Source organism: Schistocerca cancellata, chromosome 6, assembly GCF_023864275.1.
Source record: "Schistocerca cancellata isolate TAMUIC-IGC-003103 chromosome 6, iqSchCanc2.1, whole genome shotgun sequence".
Lineage (NCBI taxonomy): Eukaryota > Metazoa > Arthropoda > Insecta > Orthoptera > Acrididae > Schistocerca > Schistocerca cancellata.
Window position 1 is genome coordinate 712,562,400 of NC_064631.1, and position 26,775 is coordinate 712,589,174.

At 46.4% G+C, this 26,775-nt stretch overlaps 1 protein-coding gene and 1 non-coding gene across 3 annotated transcripts in view; one reads left to right on the forward strand and one right to left on the reverse strand.

Moving 5' to 3' along the window:
• Window positions 1-26,775, forward strand: part of LOC126191402 (uncharacterized) — a 460,945-nt gene that overhangs the window by 275,732 nt on the left and 158,438 nt on the right. The gene's annotated exons all lie outside the window — the stretch shown is intronic.
• On the reverse strand, window positions 11,958-12,031 carry Trnat-ugu (transfer RNA threonine (anticodon UGU)). Its single transcript has one exon. It is a non-coding gene; the product is annotated as a tRNA-Thr (tRNA).

A 26,775-nucleotide genomic window follows, 5' to 3' on the forward strand; every position in this document is an offset into this window, starting at 1 on the left:
TCGCGTCTGTAGCACGTCACCTTCGTGGTGTAGCAATTTTAATGGCCAGTAGTGTATTTTTCTGACTAGCCTTCCACGAAGAAGACAGTTTAGGAAAGAAAGAAATGTCGTTATTAACATTGGAGGTGCTTCAGCCATGAAGTTGAGTTCGTTCGCTGTGTATAATGCGGCCTTCTCGGGAGGGGCCGGAGTAATCTGCTGTAGAACTAATAAGTAATCAAATGGTTCAAATGGCTCTGATCACTATGGGACTCAACATCTTAGATCATAAGTCCCCTAGAACTTAGAACTACTTAAACCTAACTAACCTAAGGACATCACACACATCCATGCCCGAGGCAGGATTCGAACCTGCGACCGTAGCAGTCCCGCGGTTCCGGACTGCAGCGCCAGAACCGCACGGCCACCGCGGCCGGCAATAAGTAATCGGTCGGTGAGGTGATTTTCAAAATATAACACATCTGCAAAGGAGAGAACACAAAAGATTTCTAAATTTTTACGATGCGATATCCACAACTGTTATATGTACAATGCCCATAGTTAAAACAACCGATGAAGTTATAAAGTTATTTGTCGACTGAAGTCTTTACGCTGCCAGATTTCAGGGACTCTGGCCCATCCTCAGGTGAATCTGTAATAGTAGATCGAAGAGTCTATGTCAAAGCTGACTTGTAAGGCAACACACCTTCCGTACATGGCTCGTCAGATTTGATACTCAAACTGTACCCGTGCAACAGGCGCCTTTCAATTACAAGAGACGTGAGTCACTCTTATCATGACAGTGCCGGCGAGAGGGTGCCTGTCACCGACACTGCCAGCATGAGGGTAACTTACGTTATTTACAGTTACAAGGTGCTTGTTACGTTGTAGGTATTAAATGTGACAAGCCACCGCGCGGAGTGGCCGCGCGGTTTGAGGCGTCATATCACGGACTGCGCGGTCACTCCCGCCGGAGGTTCGAGTCCTCCCTCGGGCATCGGCGTGTATGTTGTTCTTAACATAAGTTTAAGTTAGTTTAAGTCGTGTGTAAGTCTAGGGACCGACGATATAAGCAGTTTGGTTCCTTAGGAATTCACACACATTTGAACATTTTCTGACGAGCGATATATGGCAGATGTGTTGCCTTGTAAATTAGCTTTGACATGGACGCTTCGACCTGCTACTTAAGAGATACACCTGAAGATGGGAATGAGTCCCTGAAATCTGGTACTGTAAAGACTCCAACCAATAAATAATTGTACAGCTGTAATGACTTTTTATGAATATTGCACAACCTTTCTTCTATGGTGCTGCTTGTATCTGGCATTCCCGTCAAGTCAGCGTAAAGGAATTTAGTGCTGGTTCAGTCAGTACCAAAGTGTTTTGCTCTGCAAACGTAAAGCGGAATCGTTATAGGAGAAATGAACTTCTTCTCACAACTGGCTATTGCAGATCTTTGAGAAACTATTGCCTCTATTGCGTAATCAATAGATCTATGGGGAAAGTAATATATATATATATATATATATATATATATATATATATATATGTGTGTGTGTGTGTGTGTGTGTGTGTGTGTGTGTGTGTATGTGTATGTGTGTGCGCGCACAGAAAAGTGAAGTTTGGTTAGAATTCCGCAGTGATCTACCAGGCATCGTCCTATTAGAGGTTTAGAGGTAGTGTGTCACTATGTTGTCCCATTTTTTAATCTGACCTCCCTGTCAGTTATAGAAGGACTTACCGTGTAGTGAAGACTTCAAAACACGGCACAGATTGCCATTTTACATGTTAACAATTGTTTTCAGAGGTGAAAGAAGCAACAGAAGACAGAAAAAAGTGCTAGAGGCAACTGGGGATTGAACTCCGGACATTTGGGCTGTAAACTGCCGCTTACCCTCTGTAACTGCACTATTGTTTTTCTGCGCAGTCGTCGGTGGTACACAGTCGTCGGTTTAATACAGACCTTCGTCGTCCTTTTAGAGTCCCACTACATAGGTGAAACCAGTAGGGGAAAGAAAGGACTAACAATCGTGGGAAGTAGCCTGTAGCGTGAATTACATAGGGGCTTGCTGCTTGTAAATGTAGCCGTAGGAAATACGGAAGCGTCCGATCCCGCCCGTCTGCTTTGACCCATGACGTCACAAATATGGCGGAAACAAAAACAAACACACACACTTTCCACAAGAAGCCTAATGACACTAACGGGACAAGCGCGGGAAATGGGGTGTTTTGGGTGGGGGGGGCAAACTAAATATAAACAAATTTAGACGCCTTGCGTAGCTACAACGTGTAAGTGAAGACAGCCATGCATGAATACCCACCCACCTCCCCAGGGGTCGTAACCCCTGCAACCCATAGAAGATAAAGATGCTTCAGTAGCTGATTAGTGTTTTTTGTCTTTTTAAAAAAAATCTCACGGGATAGAACGAACAGATCAGAAAGATAAATATAATAAACTAAAACAGAAATTGGAGGAAACAGTCAATTAAAATAAGTAATAAGCGTTTTATAAATTTAAAAAAAAATCTCACGAGATAGAACGAACAGATCAGAAAAGTAAATAAAATAAGATAAAACAGAACTGGAGACATCCACACTCAAACCAAACTCCGCGCCGTTATGACGTCACACACGACAACACCCTTACGTCACGGGTCAAAGCCGACGCGTGGGATCGGACGCTTCTGTCGACCCTAGCCGTAAATGAAGCCCATTACCGTATACGTCATCCCGGCTGGATTGGAGGCGCGCACATTCTCGGCGCCGATTATAGACCTGAGAGGAGGGAGCAGAGTGGAGCGGGCAGTGTTTACGGAAGGCAGCTGGCCCTCAGGATGGAGGGGGCGCCTCTTTTCGGAGAAGCAGTCATGTAGGGCTCTGTGGTTTGTTCAGCTTTCAGCCGGCCACAGAGCTATTTGAAAGCATCTTCGACCTGCTGCGGTCCTCTCTTTGTGAGTAGCAGAAGGACAGCATTGATCTCATTTGTTTCTTAACAGAGCTGTTTCTGCCCTCTGAGTAGTTGCTCTTTCTCAGATTTCTTTGTACGCATTGCCTTAGAGCTTAACTTAGCTTTCACAGATGAATCATGGTAATGCTTGTTACGAGATAAACTAGCCTGGTCTGTGGACAAGTCCGTTAAAAGTTCTCAACATGATGCCACCAGTGCGTTGATGACTCATTTTTATGTTCTCTTAGAATAAAAAAGTTTCGTTTTCTCCATTGAGCAGCAAGAGAAGCCGAGTTGGCAGCTCGTATTTCTTGAACACAGGTTAATGGTATGATATAGGGCAATTCCGTGGTGGTGATTCAAACTTTCAGGAATGACCGAGAACGATAAATGTATTAATTTAAGGTAAGGGTCCCTCTGCTGGAAAAGACAGAGAGGGAAGTTACAAGCGTAAATCTTTCCGGTGGCTTTAAGAGTGGAATACATGTACCACTACTTTTATTGCTAACATTGTAGGGTAGGCAACTTTCAGAGGTGGTACAATGGGTCAAAACAAGCAAACACTTTTGGTGAACGTGAGCTCATAAAGGCATACCTTGAGAGCTATGTTCAGTGGAAGAGATCTGTTTCACAGTATCGAAGATGGGCAAGTGCTCATAGCTCACAGCATTTTAGAGCCATGTTTACTAGACTTCTTTTTTTGCCTAGGTCCATACTACCATCTCTGAAAGTTGCCTACACGTCATTGTTAGCAATAGCAGTACCAGATCATGTATTTCATTGTTAAAGCTATCGGAAACATTTTGGCTTATAACTTCAGACTCCGTCATTTCTGGCCTAGGGTCCCTGGTTTCTTACCTCAAATTGGTACATTTATCATTTTCCATCACACCTTAGAGTTTGTAACATCATCACGGAATGACTCTGTAAAGGAGTAAAATTTCTGATGTAGCGCTCAGCAAATCGACTCCCTGACTCTGAACTCGTTACAGGAAAGATGGTTTTCCAGGTATCTCAATGTTTACAACGTGATATCTGTCGTTCAATGATACAATTTTGTAGGTACATTGCTGGTCGGAGTGGCCGTGCAGTTCTAGGCGCTAAAGTCTGGAACCGCGTGACCGCTACGGTCGCAGGTTCGAATCCTGTCTCGGGTATGGATGTGTGTGATGTCCTTAGGTTAGTTAGGTTTAAGTAGTTCTAAGCTCTAGGGGACTGATGACCTCAGAAGTTAAGTCCCATAGTGCTCAGAGCCATTTTTTTTTGTAGGTACATTCAGTGGAATATGTGTATATTGTCTGAAAAATAGGTTGCGCATGTAGTTGGTAGCAACGAAGTAACAAATTAAAACGTTGTGCCTGATGCTGAAATTTTTAGAGGAAGAATAGCGAAAATGTAAGTGATAAATGTTTTCCTTTCATTATTTTGTGGGGGGTGTCTGCGAGAAGAAGTTTCGAATAGATTTGAAACTATGTGTGAAGTTCGTTGGAAGTTACTAGCTGGTCTCATTCTCAGCTAGTAGATGAACAAACTCAGGGTGATTTGCAACCCGCGAATTAAGCTGCTTCGGGAAGAATACACAGCTTCCAAAACGGTAAAGAGCAGCAATAGGTCGTAGTTTACGTTCTAGCTGTATTAGAGCAGATGCAGATTTCAGCCAGTAATCAGCCATTATCAGTGCAGTATTTCGGAGCTACCACACGTGCGCTAATACGTCTGCACCTCTTGTTCATGCTCTTGTCAAACTGCTAATGAAGCTAGAACGCACACGATGACTAACTGCTGCTTTTTACCATTTTGAAAGTTATATTGTAGTCAAGGAGTTCATTCCACTTTCCTAATGGAAGGTAATTTGATATACACAGCTTCTGATTTTAACATTGGACTTTTATACTTTTGACGTAAGATTAACCCTCTTAATGGGTGGATTAAGACAGCATTCTAAATTTTTAAATTCGGTCAGTAAGTACCGGGTGATTAAAAAGTCAGTATAAATTTGAAAACGTAATAAACCACGGAATAATGTAGATAGAGAGGTAAAAATTGACACACATGCTTGGAATGACATGGGGTTTTATTAAAACAAAAAAAGCCCACAAAATGGCCGACAGATGGCACTGGACAGCAAAACGTCAGTGACTGCGCATGACAATCGTGTACAAAAGGAGCTGTAATGAAAAAGAGAATCAGATGCGCCAGCAGTCGCAGCATGTTGACGTTACCTGAAAAGGTGCTTTTAGTAAAGCTGTATTAACAGAATGTGGAATGTGCTAGTTCAGCGTTACGGTCCTATCGCCATAGGAATGGGATTCGAACTAGTGAAGGGCCGTTGATAAATGCAGCTGTGGCGAGAATGATTTCGAAGTTCGAAGCCACGGGTTGTTTAGACGATAGATCCCGTAGTGGCCGACCGAGTACAAGGCGTAAGGCTGCTGAGACAGTTGAGGAAGAAATGGAGACTGTAGCGGGTTCGTCTGTGCACGGGGAAGTCAGCGCTCGTGCAGTCGTACGTCGGATCGGCATTCCATACACTAGTGTTTGGTTGGCACTGAGGCGTACCCTCCGATGCTATCCGTACAAAATCCATCGGCATCATGAACTGTTACCTGGCGATTTAGTGAAGCGGAGGGCATTTGTGGTGTGGGCGTTTCAAAAGATGGCGGAAGATGACGATTGGTGGAGTAACGTGTTGTGGACCGACGAAGCTCATTTCACGCTCCGAGGGTCTGTCAACGCCCACAACTGCAGAATTTGGGCTACCGAAAATCTTAGAACTGTCGTGGAAACTCCATTGCACGACGAGAAAGTCACAGTATGGATTGGGTTTAGCACATCTACCGTTATCGGGCCTCTTTTCTCCGAGGAAATGCGTGATTATGGTTTTGTAACTGCTACTTTGACGGGTGAGAGGTACGCCGATATGTTACAGAATCGCATCATCCCCAGCCTGGCTGATAAACACCTGCTGGAACGTACGATGTTTATGCAGGATGGCGCTCCACCCCATATTGCTAGACGCGTGAAAGATCTCTTGCGCGCGTCGTTTGGTGATGATCGTGTGCTCAGCCGCCACTTTCGTCATGCTTGGCCTCCCAGGTCCCCAGACCTCAGTCCGTTTCGATTATTGGCTTTGGGGTTACCTGAAGTCGCAAGTGTATCGTGATCGACCGACATCTCTAGGGATGCTGAAAGACAACATCCGACGCCAATGCCTCACCATAACTCCGGACATGCTTTACAGTGCTGTTCACAGCATTATTCCTCGACTACAGCTGTAGTTGAGGAATGATGGTGGACATATTGAGCATTTCCTGTAAAGAACATCATCTTTGCTTTGTCTTACTTTGTTATGCTAATTATTGCTATTCTGATCAGATAAAGCGCCATATGTCGGACATTTTTTGAACTTTTGTATTTCTTTGGTTCTAATAAAACCCCATGTCATTCCAAGCATGTTTGTCAATTTGTACCTCTCTATCTACATTATTCCGCGATTTATTCAGTTTTCAAATTTATACTGACTTCTTGACCACCCGGTGTATGAAACACTGAAAAGAAAATTTTTGTTGCCCCTTCAAGCTTTCAGTTAGGCAACCTGCAAGAGGGACGGCGCAGAGTGCAGCGTTTTAGGCGTTTGAGTAGCGTTGGTGACTCTGTGTGAGGAACATTCTGTCACCAGTAAACGCGAGTACTTGTTTTTGGACTGCGGTCGGCGACTAAGAACGCGGCACTGCGGGCGCTGAGACAGCTGGTTCGTCTCCAGCTGCCTGCATCCAGCGGTCTGGCCGGACAGTTCCGCGGGCGGATCTCCGCGACAGCCGTGACGTCACGGCAGAACCTCCAGCTGCGCATTCCGGCCTGCGGGCAGCCAGCGGCGCTGGCAAAAACCGCCGGCCGCAGAGCGTCCCTTTTTGCGCCCAGCAGAGACTGCTTCGAGCGCCGCGAAACGCGCAGAAAAGCTTATATCCGCGCTCCGTTTCCAGCGGCATTGTCGCCAGACTGTACGTGTTAAGGGAAGTTTAACGTACACTACCATCGGTTCCTCTCTCACAAAAAAATCACCACCGCGGCGAAACGTGAAGGACTTCAGAGACTTTACAATGTCGACAAATTTCCTTTCTTCGATGCTCGAATAATAATACCTTTCGCTACAGATTCTGAACGAGTAGAAACGGACCACGATGCCTTGGAAGTGGTGACAGAGCATTGTGAAACTGCGCCAAAAGAAGCAACCTCTGTGCCGAACATTGTGGAACAGCACTAAGGACTAGTGCTATTTCTGGAATCTCAGCGCCGGCCGGAGTGGCCGGGTGGTTCTAGGCGCTACAGTCTGGAACCGCGCGACCGCTACGGTCGCAGGTTCGAATCCTGCCTCGGGCATGGGTGTGTGTGATGTCCTTACGTTAGTTAGGTTTAAGTAGTTCTAAGTTCTAGAGGACTGATGATCTCAGAAGTTAAGTCGCATAGTGCTCAGAGCCATTCGAACCATTTTTTGAAGCGCCTAGAACCGCTCGGCCACCGCGGCCGGCGATAAACCCTACCAGGGAGCAAGCATTATATTTGCTTCAACGTCATTATGATCATCATCGTCGTGAATGTGACATATAATGCGTGATTACTAATGTAATCTACTTACCTTCCGCTAAATCGCCTCCTCGAACATTTCTTACTTCTTGGAATCAAGTAAAGAACTTCCTTAGTATCTTGGTCTATGTATTCCGCCCATCCAGATTTGATTTTCATTGCTGTCATGATATCGTTTTCCTCACCAGTTTGTTCCTACATTAATTTCTTTACCTTTGTTTTCCTGTCTCCACTAGTCATTATGAACCTAAGCTAACTTGATGAGTCTAAGAAAATGTTCTGCCTTTAACAAGGCAAAAAAGGCAGCAGAAACTTCTATTTTAACACACGTCATACCCTTTTCTTTTAATTACATTATTGTATGCCTTGTCTGATATTCGTGATCATGGATCCAACGCTGCGTTTCGAACGGGTGCTTGAGTCGTTATTACTCGTCCAGTTAAGCTGTTCTAGAGCTCCTAACGAACCAACATCACTATCCGATTTTAGATCTATACAGAACAGGGTTTCTTTGAAAGTAACAAATGCGACAGGACCTCCCTTGCTGAAAACATTCACTTGAAAAATCTGTAATATAATTTCTCTTAGAGAGGTAGTTGATAATGGCGAGATCATACTCACATTAAGGAATCCCAATAGGAATAGTTTTGTCCTTTATTTCTCAAGAGAAGTAAGAAATATATAAGGTAAGCTATATAGTCAGCAACCACTGACAACGAATTCTCTAGAAAAGAAAACTGCTACTTACCATTTCTGATAAATAGAAGATTGTAGTCGACTACAGTTAAGGATTTGAAGTGGCTTCATCGGAAACTTCTTAGCAATTATTATTTGGTTTTTCGAATTAGCCGTTGCAGAAATAGCCACATCAGCCCACTTAACATAAAAATCTTGCGTCAATCAGAGAGGGAGGACAAATGGATTCAGGAGACAGCGTTTAGCGTCTTATTTGTGAGTTGGTGAGTCAGGAACCTGGAGTTTGCTAAGGGTCACAGCTGCCTCGTAATTCATTAGCTCACTTAGCCAACTGTTTACCTTTGTCGTGACTGAGCTGAGCCAGCCCTATTCCTCATTCGCCGTCTCCTCTGCCCCTCCCCCGTCTGCCAGTGTGTGTGTGTGTGTGTGTGTGTGTGTGTGTGTGTGTGTGTAGTCGACATCCGGCAATTTAATTGTGCAAACGGAAAGGCAACAGCAAACACATCTGAACACACACACTTCATACATCTTGTCAGGGCAACACCAGTGCTAATTTAATTAGATTCTGTGCTGGGGGGAAGGGGGCTGTACGAACGCATGCAACATACTCCTCGTCATGAGTGCACACTGTTCATTCGTGTACGTCTGTACACAGCTGCCGATAATCTTCTGTGTAGCTTGCAAGCGTCTAACCAGACGTTGAAAATATTCTCTCTCTCTTTCTTTCTTTGTCTCTTTCTCTGCCTGTCTCTCCCTCTTCCCCCCCCCCCCTTTTCCACTTACCCCTCTTTGGACCGCACACTCTACTACAGTTCTCCGTTCAGTGGAAAAGAAATCTACTACACACTTTGCTATCTTATAAGTGAATAGTTAATGTTGCTTAATCTTATTGATATGGCAGTAAATGTGACGATTACAGTAAAAGTAAAATGATGGGTAATCAACACATTCAAAAGAAGACTGTAAAAATTTGTAATGGAATCATGTCATCTGTTGATGAGTTTTTACTTTTATTGCAGTTGAAGATATCTATTGGACAGACAGGAGGAGTAAAAATGGCATGAAATACTGTTCATAAAACAGTTTCCATCGTATCTGAAATGCAAAGTTTACAGTATATGTGGTAAGTTCTGATTTATAGCAAATGCGACATGGACTTTCAGTTATGTAAATTGTAAAGCATTCAGAAAGAGGGAATTCTGCAATATACAAGGAAGAGACGCATGTTGGAAACTACTAGGAGGCAGAGAAAAACTAAAGAATGGAGTGAGGTATAGACTGTAGTGCGGTGTGGGATCCGCATCAGGTGGGACTGACAGATGACATCGAAAAAGTACAAAGAAGGGCAGCTCGTTTTGTATTATCGCGAAATAGGGGAGATAGTGTCACAGACATGATAGGTCAATTGGAGTGGCAATCATTAAAACAAAGGCGTTTTTCGTCACGACGGGATCTTGTCATGAAATTTCAATCACCAGTTTTCTCCTCCGATTGCGAAAGCATTCTGTTGGCACCCACCTACATAGGGAGTAATGATCATCACGATAAAATAAGAGAAATCAGGGCTCACACCGAAAAATTTAAATTTTCGGTTTCCCTCGTGCCGTTCGAGAGTGGAACGGTAGAGAGACAGCTTGAAGGTAGTTCACTGAACCCTCTGCCAGGCACTTTATTGTGAATAGCACAGTAATCACGTAGCTGTTGATGTAGATGTAGAAAACAACCAACCAGTGCTCAGTCGTTCCCCCCACGGTACCGTAGCTTCCGCGTCTGCCATAACTCGCTCAGCATTTCCCCTAGCTGTGATGTGTATTGGTCACTAACACAAACGGTTCGGCTTCTGGGAGCTGCCAGTATAGAACATGCACGAATTTTTAGTGTCTGCGAGGCATCCTCGGGTGTAACAATTCTTTGCCTAACTGCAGCCATCTAGAGGTCTGTATTGTATGCTAAACTCTTAGCAGGCACCAACCTCGCACCAATGCTTTTGACCAAATAAGGGAAACGGAAAGAAGCCTCTCCGTCTAAGAAGAATTCTTCTGAGATGCTTACAACGTAGTAAGGAAGCACCCTAGTTTTTCCTCAAGGAAAACCCAAATTATATGAATCTTATCCATAGTGGATGCTGTCGAACTCCGTGACTGTTCCTTTATGGGATTGTAGAAAAATATTCGCTACCAGTCACAATAAAAGGTTGTTTATTCGTCACACGACCGGTTTAGGGCTTGCGCCCATCTTCAGGTGTTTATACATTCATTTACATGTTTGTACTGTTGGAGAACACTGCATAAATACAAAAAAATTATTTGCTGGTGACTACACAAATACAAATGGGACAATTGTAAGTGGTAAGGCAGCATTTGACGAAAATATATCTGTACATACAAAAAGATGAAGCACCATTAGTACAGTTATGCAGTGATGATAGTTTTGCCACTTAGTTACACCCCGCGGGACTGCTACGGTCGCAGGTTCGAATCCTGCCTCGGGCATGGGTGTGTGTGATGTCCTTAGGTTAGTTAGGTTTAAGTAGTTCTAAGTTCTAGGGGACTTATGACCTAAGATGTTGAGTCCCATAGTGCTCAGAGCCAAATAGTTACACACTTATGGTCAATTTCACGTCCATAAATCAGGTATAGCTCCATATCACACTATTATGATGTAAATACACTATGTTTACATAAAAACATGTGGGCTGTGGTCAAGGAACTTAGATGTAGCAGATGTAAAGATGTTGCTCACACAGAAACTCGTAGGTTCCGGTAGTGTAATAATAGTGTAATATGGAGCTATACCTGATTTATGGACGTGAAATTGACCATAAGTGTGTAACCAAGTGGCAAAACTATCATTACAGCATAACTGTAATAATGGTGCTTCATCTTTTTGTAAGTACAGGTACATTTTCGTCAAGTGCTGCCTTACCACTTACAATTGTCCCACTTGTATTTGTGTAGTCACCAGCAAATAATTTTTTTGTATTTATACAGTGATCTCCAACAGTACAAACATGTAAATGAATGTAGAAACACCTGAAGATGGGCACAAGCCCGAAACCGGTCGTGTGACGAATAAACAACCTTTTATTGTGACTGGTAGCGGATATTTTTGAACAAACCCAAATTAAAATGCCGAAGTAGGGATTCGCAGCCAGTGTTTCGAGGTCTGAGCCGCCTCAGCTCGGCTCTCAGTCGGCCGCGGTAAGCGGAGCAGGTAATAAAGGAGTGCAGGAAGCCGATCGCTCCGGCACTGGAAACACGCGCGACAAGCGCCAGGAATGCCGGGTTTCCGCCGGGTGGTTGCTCTGCCAGGCAGCCGGGCAGCCGGGCTACGCCGGTAGTGGCTTCCGCCGCCGCGCCGGCCCCGTCCGGTGCGCGCGCGACATGCGGCAGGCGTGCGGTGCTGCTACACTGCCCACTGCCGCCTTCACCCCCCACCCACCCACCGCCTCCTCAGGCAGTCGCTTTGTGCTGCCGCCCTACTGCCGAGCGTTGATTACCGCTCTGTCTCAAATCCGTGCACAGCACTGCCTGCTATAGGGAAATAAGCGGTACGCATACACTTGCATTCATACTCAGCAAACCACTGTGGCTGAGTCCGCTCCTCACACTGTCGGATCATGTCTAAGCCTTTTTTTATAGTGGAAGCAAATTGCACAAAGAAAACATTTATGAGTTCAATTACATTGAAATGAACACCCTTAGCTGCTTACAGGCGCTGACATACGTCAACGAGGACAGGTGAAAATGTGTGCCCCGACCGGGACTCGAACCCGGGATCTCCTGCTTACATGGCAGACGCTCTATCCATCTGAGCCACCGAGGACACAGAGGATGGGGCGACTGCAGGGATTTATCTCTGGCACGCCTCCCGCGAAACCCACATTCTCAACGTATTGCCCCGCACTACATTCGTAGTGCCCCCGCCCATTATACTCATTACTCGCGGCGCGTTGGCGATTCCCGTAAGAGTTCGGGCACTGTTTGTGCATTCGCACAGAAGAAGAAGATGGTCAAGTGGCGGGTGAGCCTTAACTATATATATGTTTACTAAGATGGTATCTGTTCTTTCATTCTAACGAGCTGCTTGGTCACCGATGGTATCTGTTCAAATGGTTCAAATGGCTCTGAGCACTATGGGACTTAACATCTATGGTCATCGGTCCCCTAGAACTTCGAACTACTTAAACCTAACTAACCTAAGGACATCACACAACACCCAGTCATCACGAGGCAGAGAAAATCCCTGACCCCACCGGGAATCGAACCCGGGGATGGTATCTGTTCTTTTGGACATGTCCGAAAGAACAGATACCATCTTAGTAAATATATATATAGTTAAGGCTCACCGGGCACTGCACCACCTTCTTCTTCTGTGCGAATGCACAAACAGTGCCCGAACTCTTACGGGAATCGGCAAGTAGTGCGGGGCAATACGTTGAGAACGTGGGTTTCGCGGGAGGCGTGCCGGAGGTAAATCCCTGCAGTCGCGCCATCCTCTGTGTCCTCGGTGGATCAGATGGATAGAGCGTCTGCCATGTAAGCAGGAGATCCCGGGTTCGAGTCCCGTTCGGGGCACACATTTTCATCTGTCCCCGTTGACGTATGTCAACGCCTGTAAGCAGCTAAGGGTGTTCATTTCAATGTAATTTCATTCTAACGAGCTGTTTGGTCACCGATGGTATCTGCTCTTTCGGACATGTCCGAAAGAACAGATACCATCTTAGTAAACATATTTATGAATTCATATGATCCAGCTACCCTACGCTTACTTCTTAAGGTAGGCTAGCTGTGAAACTAAGAAGACCCATCCTGAAAGCCGGCCGCTGTGGCCGAGCGGTTCTAGGCGCTTCAGTTCAGAACCGCGCTGCTGCTACGGTCGCAGGTTCGAATCCTGCCTCGGGCATGGATGTGTGTGATGTTCTTAGGTTAGTTAGGTTTAAGTAGTTCTAAGTTCTAGGGGACTAATGACCTCAGATCTTAAGTCCCATAGTGCTTAGAGCCATTTGAGCCATCCTGAAAGAGAAGCTAACCGTGAAACTAAGATGACCCACGCTGAAAGACAACCGGTTATTCGTCACGCACACATATACTTGAAGTTCACATACAACATTTGCTTGGAACAGCATGTGGTCGTAAAAGGAAAAGGTATATTAGGGATTAACGTCCCGTTGATGACAAGGTCGTTATAGACGGAGTACAAGCTCAGACTGGGGAATCAAAAAGTAAGCAAATCGGTCGCGTTTCTCCTCCTTACACGAGGCATCACAACGTTTCACCAGGCAACGCCGGTCAACTGCTATTTGTGTATGAGAAATCGGTTGGAAACCTTCCTCATGTCAGCACGTTGTAGGTGTCGCCACCGGTGCCAACCTTGTGTGAATGCTCTGAAAAGCTAATCATTTGCATATCACAGCATCCTCTTCCTGTCGGTTAAATTTCGCGTCTGTAGCACGTCATCTTCGTGGTGTAGCAATTTTAATGGCCAATAGTGTACTTCGCTTCTAAGTAATTAACGTAGTTACAGAGTGCAGATACAAATTGTGATAGTATTACTTGTATAGACTAACTGCAAAAGGTACTTAAAGGTTGCAAGGCGATATGAGGTCGGCATATAATCTGTCCCGAGGTATCTTGTCCAGAATATGAGTAATAGCATCACCACTTTTTGTTATGACAGTAGCTTTCCTCGGAAATGCAGTGAGAGGCAGAGATATTCCTGCACTGGAACCGCTACCTTGTGTCACCACGGACACACCTGTCTGTTCGCGCAGACGTCCCCGCTGCTTGCAACCGCAGCCCGACTACGGGAAGCAGGCAGCGCCTACCGCCTGTGACTACAAGCTATACGCCGCGACCACAAGACCCGTGCCGGGGTGCGAAGCCGTACCAGGCGACGCTTCCGCCCTGCGATATTTCCGCTGGAGTCTCGATTGCGGTCAACCGCAGCGCGGGTCTTCCAGAGCACCCACAAAACGCCTGCCCCTGTCGCTGCACACCCAGACTACTTTCCCCGTCGCACTTGTCATCTGGAACAGGCAATCATCGGCACGTTCGCTCTCGCCGTTCTCACGTATTTTACTCGCACACAGTGGGGCATCACTCGTCGTGTAGCTACCACACCAGGCCATACCGCAGTCATTTGTAGCTACCACACACAAAAAATGGTTCAAATGGCTCTGAGCACTATGGGACTTGACTTCTGAGGTCATCAGTCCCCTAGAACTCAGAACTACTGAAACCTAACTAACCTAACGACATCACACACATCCATGCCCGAGGCAGCATTCGAACCTCCGACCGTAGCGGTCACGCGATTCCAGACTGAAGCGCCTAGAACCGCACGGCCACACCGGCCGCCCTACCACACACAGGAAAAATTATTTCCTCCATCATAGCGCGATTGTACAACTGTAATTACTTACATTCTTGTGCAACTACACGTCTTTTCAGTTTTGATTTTTTAAAACGCAGTTACTGTCTTTGTTTACGAGTTAATTATGATGACGAGCAAAGAATCGGCAGCTACCATATAAAAATTTCAGTATTTGCCGTCCGCCTTACTGTACATGATGTGCATTGCTGCCAGTTCCTGGTTTGAGTACACGTCGAACGCCGAACACAATACTCTGTGCACCCTTCGTCTCGACAACATGTTGTAACGTTTTGTTGTCTACACATGGGTAATACATACCTGAAATCACCCCCTCTGTTTCCGAAAGACTGTGACCATGGGCTAAAGATAAGAAAAGAATTGCTAACAACAATATATAGTGTTCAAATCTACGAGGATAGGCTGAAAAATAATGCGCAAACATGAATGTAGAACACGAACATATAAAATTAGGAAGATCGGGCTAAAAGTACATTCTTTCTTTCTTTTGCTGCCGCCTTTATCCCGCATTGTGCGCAGGGTCGGCAGGGTTAAGTACGGATTTGGCGTGGTTAAGTTTAAGGGGTGACCGGATGCCCTTCCTGCCGCCACTCCATCATATACCCCCCCCCCCCCCCCTCCCTCCGGGGACGGAATCAGTGTACCCCAGCTGTCTGCATCAAGTGTAAATCGTGAAATAGTGTGAATGTCTTTCAAACGTCTGCGAGGCGTGTAACCGAGGCGGGACGTGGGGACCAGTACGGTATTCACCTAATAGGATGTGGAAAACCGCCTAAAAACCACATCCAGGCTGCCTGGTACACCGGCCGTTGTCGTTAATCCGCCGGGCGGATTCGATCCCGGGCCGGGCAAAAAGTGCATTAAAATTACATATTACAGTCACCGTTAAGGCTAACACACTAGTTCCCACTTACAACACTTTCCGTAACTGAAAATTTTTTTCCGACTTTTCTCGAATGCAGGACTCGACAGCCGTCTGCACCTCATCGTCCAAGGTGTAGTAGTTATTGTTGAGGTCTCTCGTAAGTGCCGGGGGAAAAAAATAAAAATCGCTAGGTGCAATATCGAGGGAGAAAAGAGATTCGCAGAGCCTATTCAGTTGAAAACTCGACGTCTGAAGTGATTCAGTCTCCGTCTACTGAAAAGGATTTACCGTTGCGCACAGGTACCAGATTTTCGATCTCACAAACTCGCTGAACGTCACAAAACAGAGTCAAAAGAATGTTTTTGTGGGTGGTTATATTCTGAACCTTTTCACCCAAACGTAAGTCGTCTGCAAAAGCTGGTCTCAGCATTCCAGTCGAATCTGTTTGTTGTCGTCTGTGAAATGGCATGGTACCAGTCCTGTACAGATTTGACTGTATACTAGTTGTTCTATAATGAGGCCGACACGTTCCCTGGATATTCCAATATAATTTGCTATATGGTTTTCAGTGATTCACCGATTTTAACGTCTGTGGCAGTGATCAGACGTCCGCTGTTTGTTTTATCGGCGATTATGGCTTTCCCAGGCTCCCAACGACGAAATTCTATTACCTACCGATTTACAGTAAACGTATCAACAGCATCGTCACCATAAACAGCCCTTAAATGACGATGAACCTCACTAGGAGTAACTTTTTCAGAAGCTGAAAATTCGATGAAAGCATGTTATTTAACTCGCATTGACATAGCACTAGAACACTCTCCGTAGTTCCGCTACTCAAAATACACTTGATGAACGCAAGCCATTCAAACTGAGCATTCTTATAGAGGGGGAAGTTACTATGCACATACCAACTGGTACGTTCCCCGAGGTCATTTAGGTTGCGTTGTGCAAGCATGTGTGCATTACTTTTCACCATACCGATGTATGATAAGTAAAAGAGAAAGAAAAAGTGGTTCAAATGGCTCTGAGCACTATGGGACATAACATCTGAGGTCATCAGTCTCCTAGAACTTAGAACTACTTAAACCTAACTAACCTAAGGACATCACAAATATCCATGCCCGAGGCAGGATTCGAACTTGCGACCGTAGCGGTCGCGTGGTTCCAGACTGTAGCGTCTAGAGGCAGCAGCTCGTGGTCGCGCGGTAGCGTTCTCGCTTCCCGCGCCCGGGTTCCCGGGTTCGATTCCCGGCGGGGTCAGGGATTTTCTCTGCCTCGTGATGCCTGGGTGTTGTGTGATGTCCTTAGGTTAGTTAGGTTTAAGTAGTTCTAAGTTCTAGGAGACTGATGACCATAGCTGTTAAGTCCCATAGTGCTCAGAGCCATTTGAACCATTTGTAGCGCCTAGAGCCGCTCGGCCACTCCGGCCGGCCAGAGAAAGAAAAACAGAGGCACAAAGCACGTCAACCACGAGAAACCATATCCACAGTGGCGCAGATGTTTCTGTGTCCTGGAGAGGTTTGTTGTTGCGGGCCGCGCGTCGGCAGATGTGGCCGCAGACCCTGGACGCAGCTGCCCTGTCCAGGCGGCGCCGCCCACGCCCTGGACAGCTTATCCGGCTCCAGAATGCGCCGCCGTTCGCCGCCACTCAGCGGCCCCAAACAACGGCCGCCGTCTCAGGACGCGCCACACACGTCGCCTCAGCGCGCTACGGGCGCTCCCCCCCCCCCCCCCCTCCCTCTCCCCATTTCACTATTCTCGGTATGTTCCGACGCCTCGGCAGACGCAGCGCTTTCTGCAATACGAGACCAGCCGTCAGAAGGTGCTTCCGAAGTAGAGGCGCTCAGGTTCCGAAATAAAAGGAAAAGTTATCTAAAACCATCAAACATATATCCTGCTTGGAAAGTTAGACACTGCTGGCCATTCAAATTCTAACGCCATGAAGACGGCTTGGAATAAATAGACTTACACTGTACTACACTACTGGCCATAAGAATTGCTACACCACCAAGATGACGTGCTACAGGCGCGAATTTTAACCGACGGGAAGAAGATGCTGTGATATGCAAATTATTAGCTTTTCAGAGCATTCACACAAGGTTGGAGCCGGTGGTGACACCTACAACGTGCTGACAGGAGGAAAGCTTCCAACCGATTTCTCATACACAAACATCAGTTGACCGGCGTTGCCTGGTGAAACGTTGTTGTGATGCCTCGTGTAAGGAGGAGAAATGCGTACCATCACGTTTCCCACTTTGATAAAGGTCGGATTGTAGCCTATCGCGATTGCGGTTTATCGTATCGCGACATCGCTGCTCGCGTTGGTCGAGATCCAACGACCGTTAGCAGAATATGGAATCGCTGGGTTTAGGGGGGTAATACGGAACGCCGTGCTGGATCCCAATGGCCTCGTATCACTAGCAGTCGCGATGCGAGATGACAAGCATCTTATCCGCACGGCTGTAACGGATCGTGCAGCCACGTCTCGATCCCTGAGTCAACGGATGGGGACGTTTGCAAGACAGCAACCATCTCCACGAACACTTCCACGGCGTTTGCAGCAACATGGACTATCAGCTCGGAGACCATGGCTGCGGTTACCCTTGACTCTGCATCACACACAGGAGCGCCTGCGATGGTGTACTCGACGACGAACCTGGGTGCACGAATGGCAAAACGTCATTTTTTGGTATGAATCCAGGTTCTGTTTACAGCATCATGATGGTCGCATCCGTGTTTGGCGACATCACGGTGAACGCACACTGGAAGCGTCTATTCGTCCTCGCCACACTGGCGTATCACCCGGCATGATGGTATGGGGTGCCATTGCTTACACGTCTGGGTCACCTGTTGTTCCTATTGACGCCACTTTGAACAGTGGACGTTACATTTTACATGTCTTACGTCCCGTGGCTCTACCCTTCATTCGATCCTTGCGAAACCCTACATATCAGCAGGATATGAACAACCCCATGTTGCAGGTCCTGTACGGGCCTTTCTGGATACAGAAAATGTTCGACTGCTGCCCGAGCCAGCACGTTCTCCAGATCTCTCACCAATTGTAAACGTCTGGTCAATGGTGGCCGAGCAACTGGCTCGTCACAATACGCCAGTCACTACTCTTGATGAACTGTGGTATCGTGTTGAAGCAGCATGGGCAGCTGTACCTGTACCCGCCATCTAAGCTCTGTCTGACTCAATGCCCAAGCGTATCAAGGCCGTTATTACGGCCAGAGGTGGTTGTTCTGGGTACTGATTTCTCAGGACCTATGCACCCAAATTGAGTGAAAATGTAATCACATGTCAGTTGTAGAGTAATATATTTGTGCAATGAATACCCGTTTATGATCTGCATTTGTTCTTGGTGTAGCAATTTTAATGGCCAGTAGTGTAGATGCTTGGATCGCAGATGGTTAAATTTCAGCAAAACCGTTCCAATTTCGTAGGAATAACGCTATTTGTGTAGGGATAAATTATACAGCTTGTGTCTCACTAAGAAATCGCATTCTAATTACGTTTGTTTGTAGGAAGATCGCGTCCTTGAGGAGAAACCTCTACCAGCATGTGTAGAAATTCGACAGTGACTCGATAGTGGCGTAAAGAAACTGCAGTTTATCGCTCCGCTATATTGCCGCTCGTGATAGCGGCGCGAATACGGAATTGATGGCTTCAGCAGAGCCATAACAGCATGCAGGATCTCACCTGCATCAGGCGTCTAGCGCACGAAATAACACATACTGTCTGTTTGCCCGCACAAGGTCGTACAGCCACGCCACTTACGGGGGTGGGATAAAAATATAAATACCACCACAAGAAATGTATGCTTGAACTTAAATGCTGACGCTAGGTAAGCATGCTCAAATGGTTCAAATGGCTCTGAGCACTATTAGTTCTAAGTTCTAGGGGACTAATGACCTCAGAAGTTGAGTCCCATAGTGCTCAGAGCCATTTTTGTAGCGCCTAGAACCGCACGGCCACTTCGGCCGGCATACCATAGCTGTTGTGCAGTCGTAAAACAGAAGTAAAAAAGAATAAATTTTTAAATAAATACCGGCAATGTGATGTTACATTGGTGTCATTTTCATTTTCAGACGACCACATCAATTCCGGCTATCTCTAACGTTGGAGTTATCCCAGAAACGTTGCCTGTGTGTCTTACTTTACTGCCCGCATCTCGTGGTCGTGCGGGAGCGTTCTCGCTTCCCACGCCCGGGTTCCCGGGTTCGATTCCCGGCGGGGTCAGGGATTTTCTCTGTCTCGTGATGGCTGGGTGTTGTGTGATGTCCTTAGGTTAGTTAGGTTTAAGTAGTTCGAAGTTCTAGGGGACTGATGACCACAGCAGTTGAGTCCCATAGTGCTCAGAGCCATTTGAACCATTTGAATCTTACTTTACTGGTATTTCGTACCGCCCGACTCACCGGCTGCTGGTTGCAGCCGTTTGGACAGCCAAGAGCGAAGGCGGGGGCGGTGGCAGTCGCAGAGCGCGCGGCGCTGATTGCCTGGTGTTAGCGCGTGATTCACGGCGCCAATAAACCAGCGCCGGCCGTGATTTAAGCGCGCCGTGCCGGAGGCAGCAGCGACAGAAATAACGACGCCCCTCTCAGAACACAGAGGTCCCTGGCCTCGTCTGTGTCACCGGGACGTCCCTTAACTGCAGTTTAATTGGTCGGCACCAGCAGGGCCTAACTGGCAGTGGCAACGACCACCTATATTTATTATTCGTCTGATAGACGGTTCTGGAATTCCTGATGGGGTCACTTCAATAAGATCTCTTGCAACAGTAAATGACGAGTTGAATACTAGCATTTAATCACGTCATATTGCGGGCTTTCTAATAAAAAAAATGATGGTGTGGTGTGATGACCCTCAACTACGTACCCTCCGACACAGAGTTGAAATATTACAAGTTTTGGCTGGGTTCGTTGTCTAGTGGCTGCGATACGTCGTTGCCGCATTACAGGCCAAATACTGCTCAGTCTACAGTATACAATATAAATATACACATGAATCTACTGGTCGAAGGTTCCTTTCAGTCAGCAATTGCAAATTTTTAATGCAAGAGAGTAATTTATGTAAAGCGTGTATTCGTCATCGCCATACTGGCGTATCACCCGGCGTGATGGTATGGGATGCCATTGGTTACACGTCTCGGTCATCTCTTGTTCGCATTGACGCCACTTTGAACAGTGGACGTTACATTTCAATTAAATAAATTCTGTAGGTACTATCTTACCGACTTTAAATGATGAGTACGATGGCAGGAGTACCTTTTGGATTGCCGTTTAATACTGAAAAACACTTACTGGTATCGATGGTCCAGCAATTAAATAAAATGTAACTTGAATAACAGGGAAACAATAGATTCCTACTTCACGTAATTAGTTATCAACGATAACATAGTTCGCGAGATATTCACTTCTGAACGCATAATACCTCTTCACTGCAGAAGCCATGGAAATATCAGATGTGCACAAGTAGGCACCACGAAATATTTCCAACCTATTTCTCATACACAAACAGCAGTTGACCGGCTTTGCCTGATGATACGTTGTTGTGATGGCTCGTGTAAGGAGGAGAAATGCGTACCATCACGTTTCCGACTTTGATAAAGGTCGGATTGTAGCCTATCGCGATTGCGGATTATCGTGTAGCGACATTGCTGCTCGCGTTGATCGAGATCCAATGACTGTTAGCAGAATATGGAATCGCTGGGTTCAGGAGGGTAATGCGGAACGCCATGCTGGATCCCAACGGCCTCGTATCACTAGCAGTCGAGATGACAGCCATCTTATACGCATGGCTGTAACGGATTGTGCAGCCAGGTCTAGATCGCTGAGTCAACATATGGGGACGTTTGCAACACAACAACCATCTCCGCGAAGAGTTCGACGACGTTTGCAGCAGCATGGACCATCAGCTCGGAGACCATGGCTGCGGTTACCCTTGGCGCTGCATCACAGACAGGAGCGCCTGCACCTGGGTGCACGAATGACAAAAAGTCACTTTTACGGATGAATCCGGGTTCTGTTTACAGCATCATCATGGTCGCATCCGTGTTTGGCGACATCGCGGTGAACACACACTGGAAGCGTGTATTCGTCATCGCCATACTGGCGAATCACCCGGCGTGATGGTATGGGGTGCCATTGGTTACACGTCTCGGTCACCTCTTGTTCGCATTGACGCCACTTTGAACAGTGGACGTTACATTTCAGACGTGTTACGACCCGTGGCTTTACCCTTCATTCGATTTCTGCGAAACCCTACGTATCAGCAGGATAATGCACGACCCCATGTTGCAGGTCCTGTACAGGCCTTTCTCGATACAGAAAATGTTCGACTGCAGCCCGAGCCAGCACGTTCTCCAGATCACTCACTAACTGAAAACGTTTGGTCAGTGGAGGCCAAGCAACTGGCTCTTCACAATACGCCAGTCACTATGGATGAACTGTGGTATCGTGCACACGCCATCCAAGCTCTGTTTGGCTCAATGCCCAGACGTATCAAGGCCGTTATCACGGCCAGATGTGGTTGTTCTGGGTACTGGTTTCTCAGGATCTATGCACCCAAATTGCGTGTAAATGTAATCACATGTAAGTTCTAGTATGAAATATTTGTCCAATGGATACCCGTTTATGATCTGCATTTCTTCTTGGTGTAGCAATTTTAATGGGCAGTAGTGTACAAATCGCCGAGGATTACAGTCTGGTCACGAGCGAATTCTGTGCTGGTCAGATGTGCGGGTCCGCGTGGTCGTGCACGTGTCTGGCTGCCAGAGTCCGCACCAGCCGGCGATCTTGTGAAGGCCGTGCCGCTGAGAGGTTCTGCCCGGCGCTTCTGCAGACGGCGTCTGGCGCGGCGCCCACGGCGGCGGGCCGTGACCGGCGTGCGAAAGCGGCCGCTGGCGGGACACGCCCCGGTTCGGCGAAGACGTAAACCGTCGCGACGCCAGCATCCCCGGGGGGGAGGCGGCCGTTGTAGCACATCCTGCGACCTCCGCAAGAGCGGCCCCACCACGCGGGGCGTATGAAACGGAAGGCGTGCCCGACAAGTTCGATGAGTGCACCGACAGCTAGGTGGAAACTAGAGATGGGGGATCCGTTCCTGAACTGATTCATAGAGTTGAATCTTTCAAAGGAGTGAACAATCAGTGATTCAGAAAAAAAGAACGGTAGCTTCAGACGTTTCCCACGGCAGAGAGAGAGAGAGAGAGAGAGAGAGAGAGAGAGAGAGAGAGAGACGGAGCATATCAGCAGCGCCTCTGCAGGTCAGAGCACACTGCACGCCACACAACACAGCCAGCGCCGGCCTCTGCCCTGCTTCTACCTTGGCTGCCTGCATTGTGCAGTGCCCCATTCGATTTTGTGTTTCACATATGCCGTGCCGTCTCTGTGGCTCCTCTGCCACGTGCAGTGTCTGGCGCAGCTTAACTTCGCATCGCACTCTGTCGGCGATCGTTTCAGTCGCACGTCCTGCCATCTGGGCAGTTGATGCGAGCAACAGGACAGAGAACCACCTAGCGGATAACATAGCAACTACTTGCAACAGCCTGCTCGCAAGGGAACGGACGATTTGTCTCGGAGCGGGTGAGTTCACCGCTCTTCCCTCCCTCGGAACTCGCCCGCTCAACGCTCGCCCCACCGTTCTCGACTCTAGCCAGAGCGTTGAGCAAAGCAACTCAGGTGTCACTCTGGTCTCTGCCGTCTTAGCTGACGCAGTAATACAGCTCGCGGCTCGACCTGCTCGACTCAGTGCTTCTGCATCGGAGTTAGTCTCTACTGGATATTGTTCTTCGTAGTAATACCGCTATGTATACTACATTATTATGTTATGTAGACATCATTTGTTTTTATTTTATTTTTATTTGTTTAAACTGATTAGATTAGGTCCCTGACGACTCCTCTTACTATAGAATTTTTATTATGGACACTCGAATTTACGCTTCAATTACGAGCGAACCGATAAACATATCGCAAAATGTGATACACCAATATTTTCCTTGTTTTATTCTGTGTAAAGCTATATGCAGCACTTTAGTCTTACAGTCAAATTTATTTGTATTTTTTTCTTATTCTGGTTCGTATTTTGCGATTTTAGGCGTCTTCGGAAGGAAACATTCACTTTAAAAATATATGGCTTGTGATGTATTTGTACAAGGTTAATGAAATTTTAATACATTGTAGCCAAATATATTGTTAATGTAAATCTCAAGTTACAACATTTTCCGATCACCCAAAAAACCACGATAGTGCAAAATAAATCAATAATCAAAAACTTTGTCATACCGTGCAAATTTCAATAAACAATACAAAATTCTTACTCATTATCTGTGTTACTTCAAAATAGGATCAAATAAGATCAAAATACACGTATAGTACTGGAATAAACCAAGTTTAAAGGGCAATGTGCCTTCCATTTATTTTCTATTGTGAATGAATGGTGAGTCATGAAAAAGAGCTAGTTCATTTCAGGGAGTGAACAGTTCTGATCCGATCTCTGAAAAGAACAGTTTTGCCCATCTCTAGTGGAAGCGTGTGTTAAAAGCGAGCCCATCCTCGCGCAGATGCCTGTCCGTAAGCGCCACACAGCGTCGAAGGCCGGCTGCTGCGGGCGTCAGCAGTGGAGCACTTCATTTCTTTCTTTTGTTTGTCTTTATTGGTGCTTCATTGCCTACTTAACTACACAGACCTTTTTTAAATTACCATTTCCAAGGACACTGCGAAAGAGGTGTACGTTTTGTTGTCTTCTTATGAAGCACCCAGTATATTACCTGTCACCTCGTTCGTCTTTGGCACACGACCGTTCCGCCAATGCGGGCCGTTCTGCACTTGTTTCTTCTAAGAACTACCTACAAATTAATCTACATCTACATGTGACGAAATAAATCTCGGGTGAGCAGCCTGGTATAAGTGTTCATAGGACACAATATTTCGGCAATCGACCACGTTGCCCTCATCAGGCGCGCTGATGTACTGACCGGCGGTGGGCCGGCGCATTTATACAGGGTGTTACAAAAAGGAACGGCCAAACTTTCAGGAAACATTCCTCACACACAAATAAAGAAAAGATGTTATGTGGACATGTGTCCGGAAACGCTTAATTTCCATGTTAGAGCTTATTTTAGTTCCGTCAGTATGTACTGTACTTCCTCGATTCACCGCCATGGTTTCATATGGGATACTCTACCTGTGCTGCTAGAACATGTGCCTTTACAAGTACGACACAAAATGTGGTTCATGCACGATGGAGCTCCTGCGCATTTCAGTCGAAGTGTTCGTACGCTTCTCAACAACAGATTCGGTGACCGATGGATTGGTAGAGGCGGACCAATTCCGTGGCCTCCACGCTCTTCTGACCTCAACCCTCTTGACTTTCATTTATGGGGGCATTTGAAAGCTCTTGTCTACGCAATCCCGGTACCAAATGTACAGATTCTTCGTGCTCGTATTGTGGACGACTGTGATACAATACGCCATTCTCCAGGGCTGCATCAGCGCATCAGGAATTCCATGCGACGGAGGGTGGATGCCCGTATCCTCGTTAACGGAGAATATTTTGAACATTTCCTGTAACAAAGTGTTTGAAGTCACGCTGGTACGTTCTGTTGCTGTGTGTTTCCATTCCATGATTAATGTAATTTGAAGAGAAGTAATAAAATGAGCTCTAACATGGAAAGTAAGCGTTTCCGGACACATGTCCACATAACATATTTTCTTTCTTTGTGAGTGAAGAATGTTTCCTGAAAGTTTGGCCGTACATTTTTGTAACACCCTGTATATAGGACAACCCCCTCCCGCGGACCGCACCGGCTCATAGGAAGCAAAAATGTTCAAAAGTGTGAGGAATCTTATGGGACTTAACTGCTAAGGTCATCAGTCCCTAAGCTTACACACTACTTAACCTAAATTATCCTAAGGACAAACACACACACCCGTGCCCGAGGGAGGACTCGAACCTCCTCCGGGACCAGCCGCACAGTCCATGACTACAGCGCCTCAGACCGCTCGGCAAAACTGTGTTAATAAGCTAGTAAAGTTTTACTTCACGTGACACGACATTCCGAGACAATATCATGGATAAATTGCCTTCAAACAGTATTCCACCGTTCAAAATAGACATTAGCGACCAGAGAACCGTTAGTCGCCTAACTCTCTTCTGAAGATCATTCTGATTATATGCAACTGAACTGGGCGATAGTTATAAAAATTTGCTGTCTGTGGAAGCGTATCGCAAGAATACTTTTGCAAGCCGCGCTAGCAAAAATTTGTTTACAAGCCGGAGCTGAGAAAAGTTGTATCCCAGAACACAAACTGGTTAATGATAACTTGCACCTCAGAAACGCAAAAGAAATTCTCCAGTTAGGATTGTCAACAAATGACATTTGTGTAATAAGACGCAGCTATGGACAAATTTGAACTTAAAGAGTACAACATTCGGAAGCAAATTTTAAATCAGGCAACTTAGAGATTGGAGTCACACGTGCGACGGTATAGGACGGAACGTAATGGCCTACAATGGAAGAATGCATGTGTCTCCTTTTCAGCGTAAATTATATTACAATCAAAGCAGTAGTCTTCTAAGCGATAATAGTTTCCAGCTCTCAAAGCAGGTTCGCCATTAAATACAAGGCTGACAAACACACACACCCATGCCCGAGGGAGGACTCGAACCTCCGCCGGGACCAGCCGCACAGTCCATGACTGCAGCGCCTAAGACCGCTCGGCTAATCCCGCGCGGCTCATATATTACGCCTGGACAAATTGAAGAATCACATTACATCTACATGCATACTCCGGAAATCACACTTAAGTGCCTAGCAGAGGGTTCATCGAACCCCTCCACAATAATTCTCTATTATTCCACTCTCGAACAGCGCAGGGGAAAAACGAACGCCTATTTCTTTCCGTGCGAGGTCTGATTTCCCTTATTTTATTATGATGATCGTTTCTGCCTATGTAGACCGGCGTCAATGAGATATTTTCTCATTCAGAGGAGATTTTTTGTGATTGAAATTTCGTGTAAAACGCCTTTGTTTTAATGGTATCCGTCCCAAAATCTGTATTATGTCCGTGACACTCCTCCCCCCCCCCCCTTCCGCCATACCTCGCGATAGTACAAAACGTGCTGATCTTCTTCGAATTTTGTCGATGTACTCCGTTAATCCTATCTGGTAAGGATCCCACACCGCGGAGCAGTATTCCAAAAGAGGACGGACAATCGTAAAGTAGGCAGTCTCTTTAGTAGATCTGTTACATTTTCAATTTATTCTGCCAATAAAACGCCGTCTTTGCTTTGCCTTCCCCGCAAC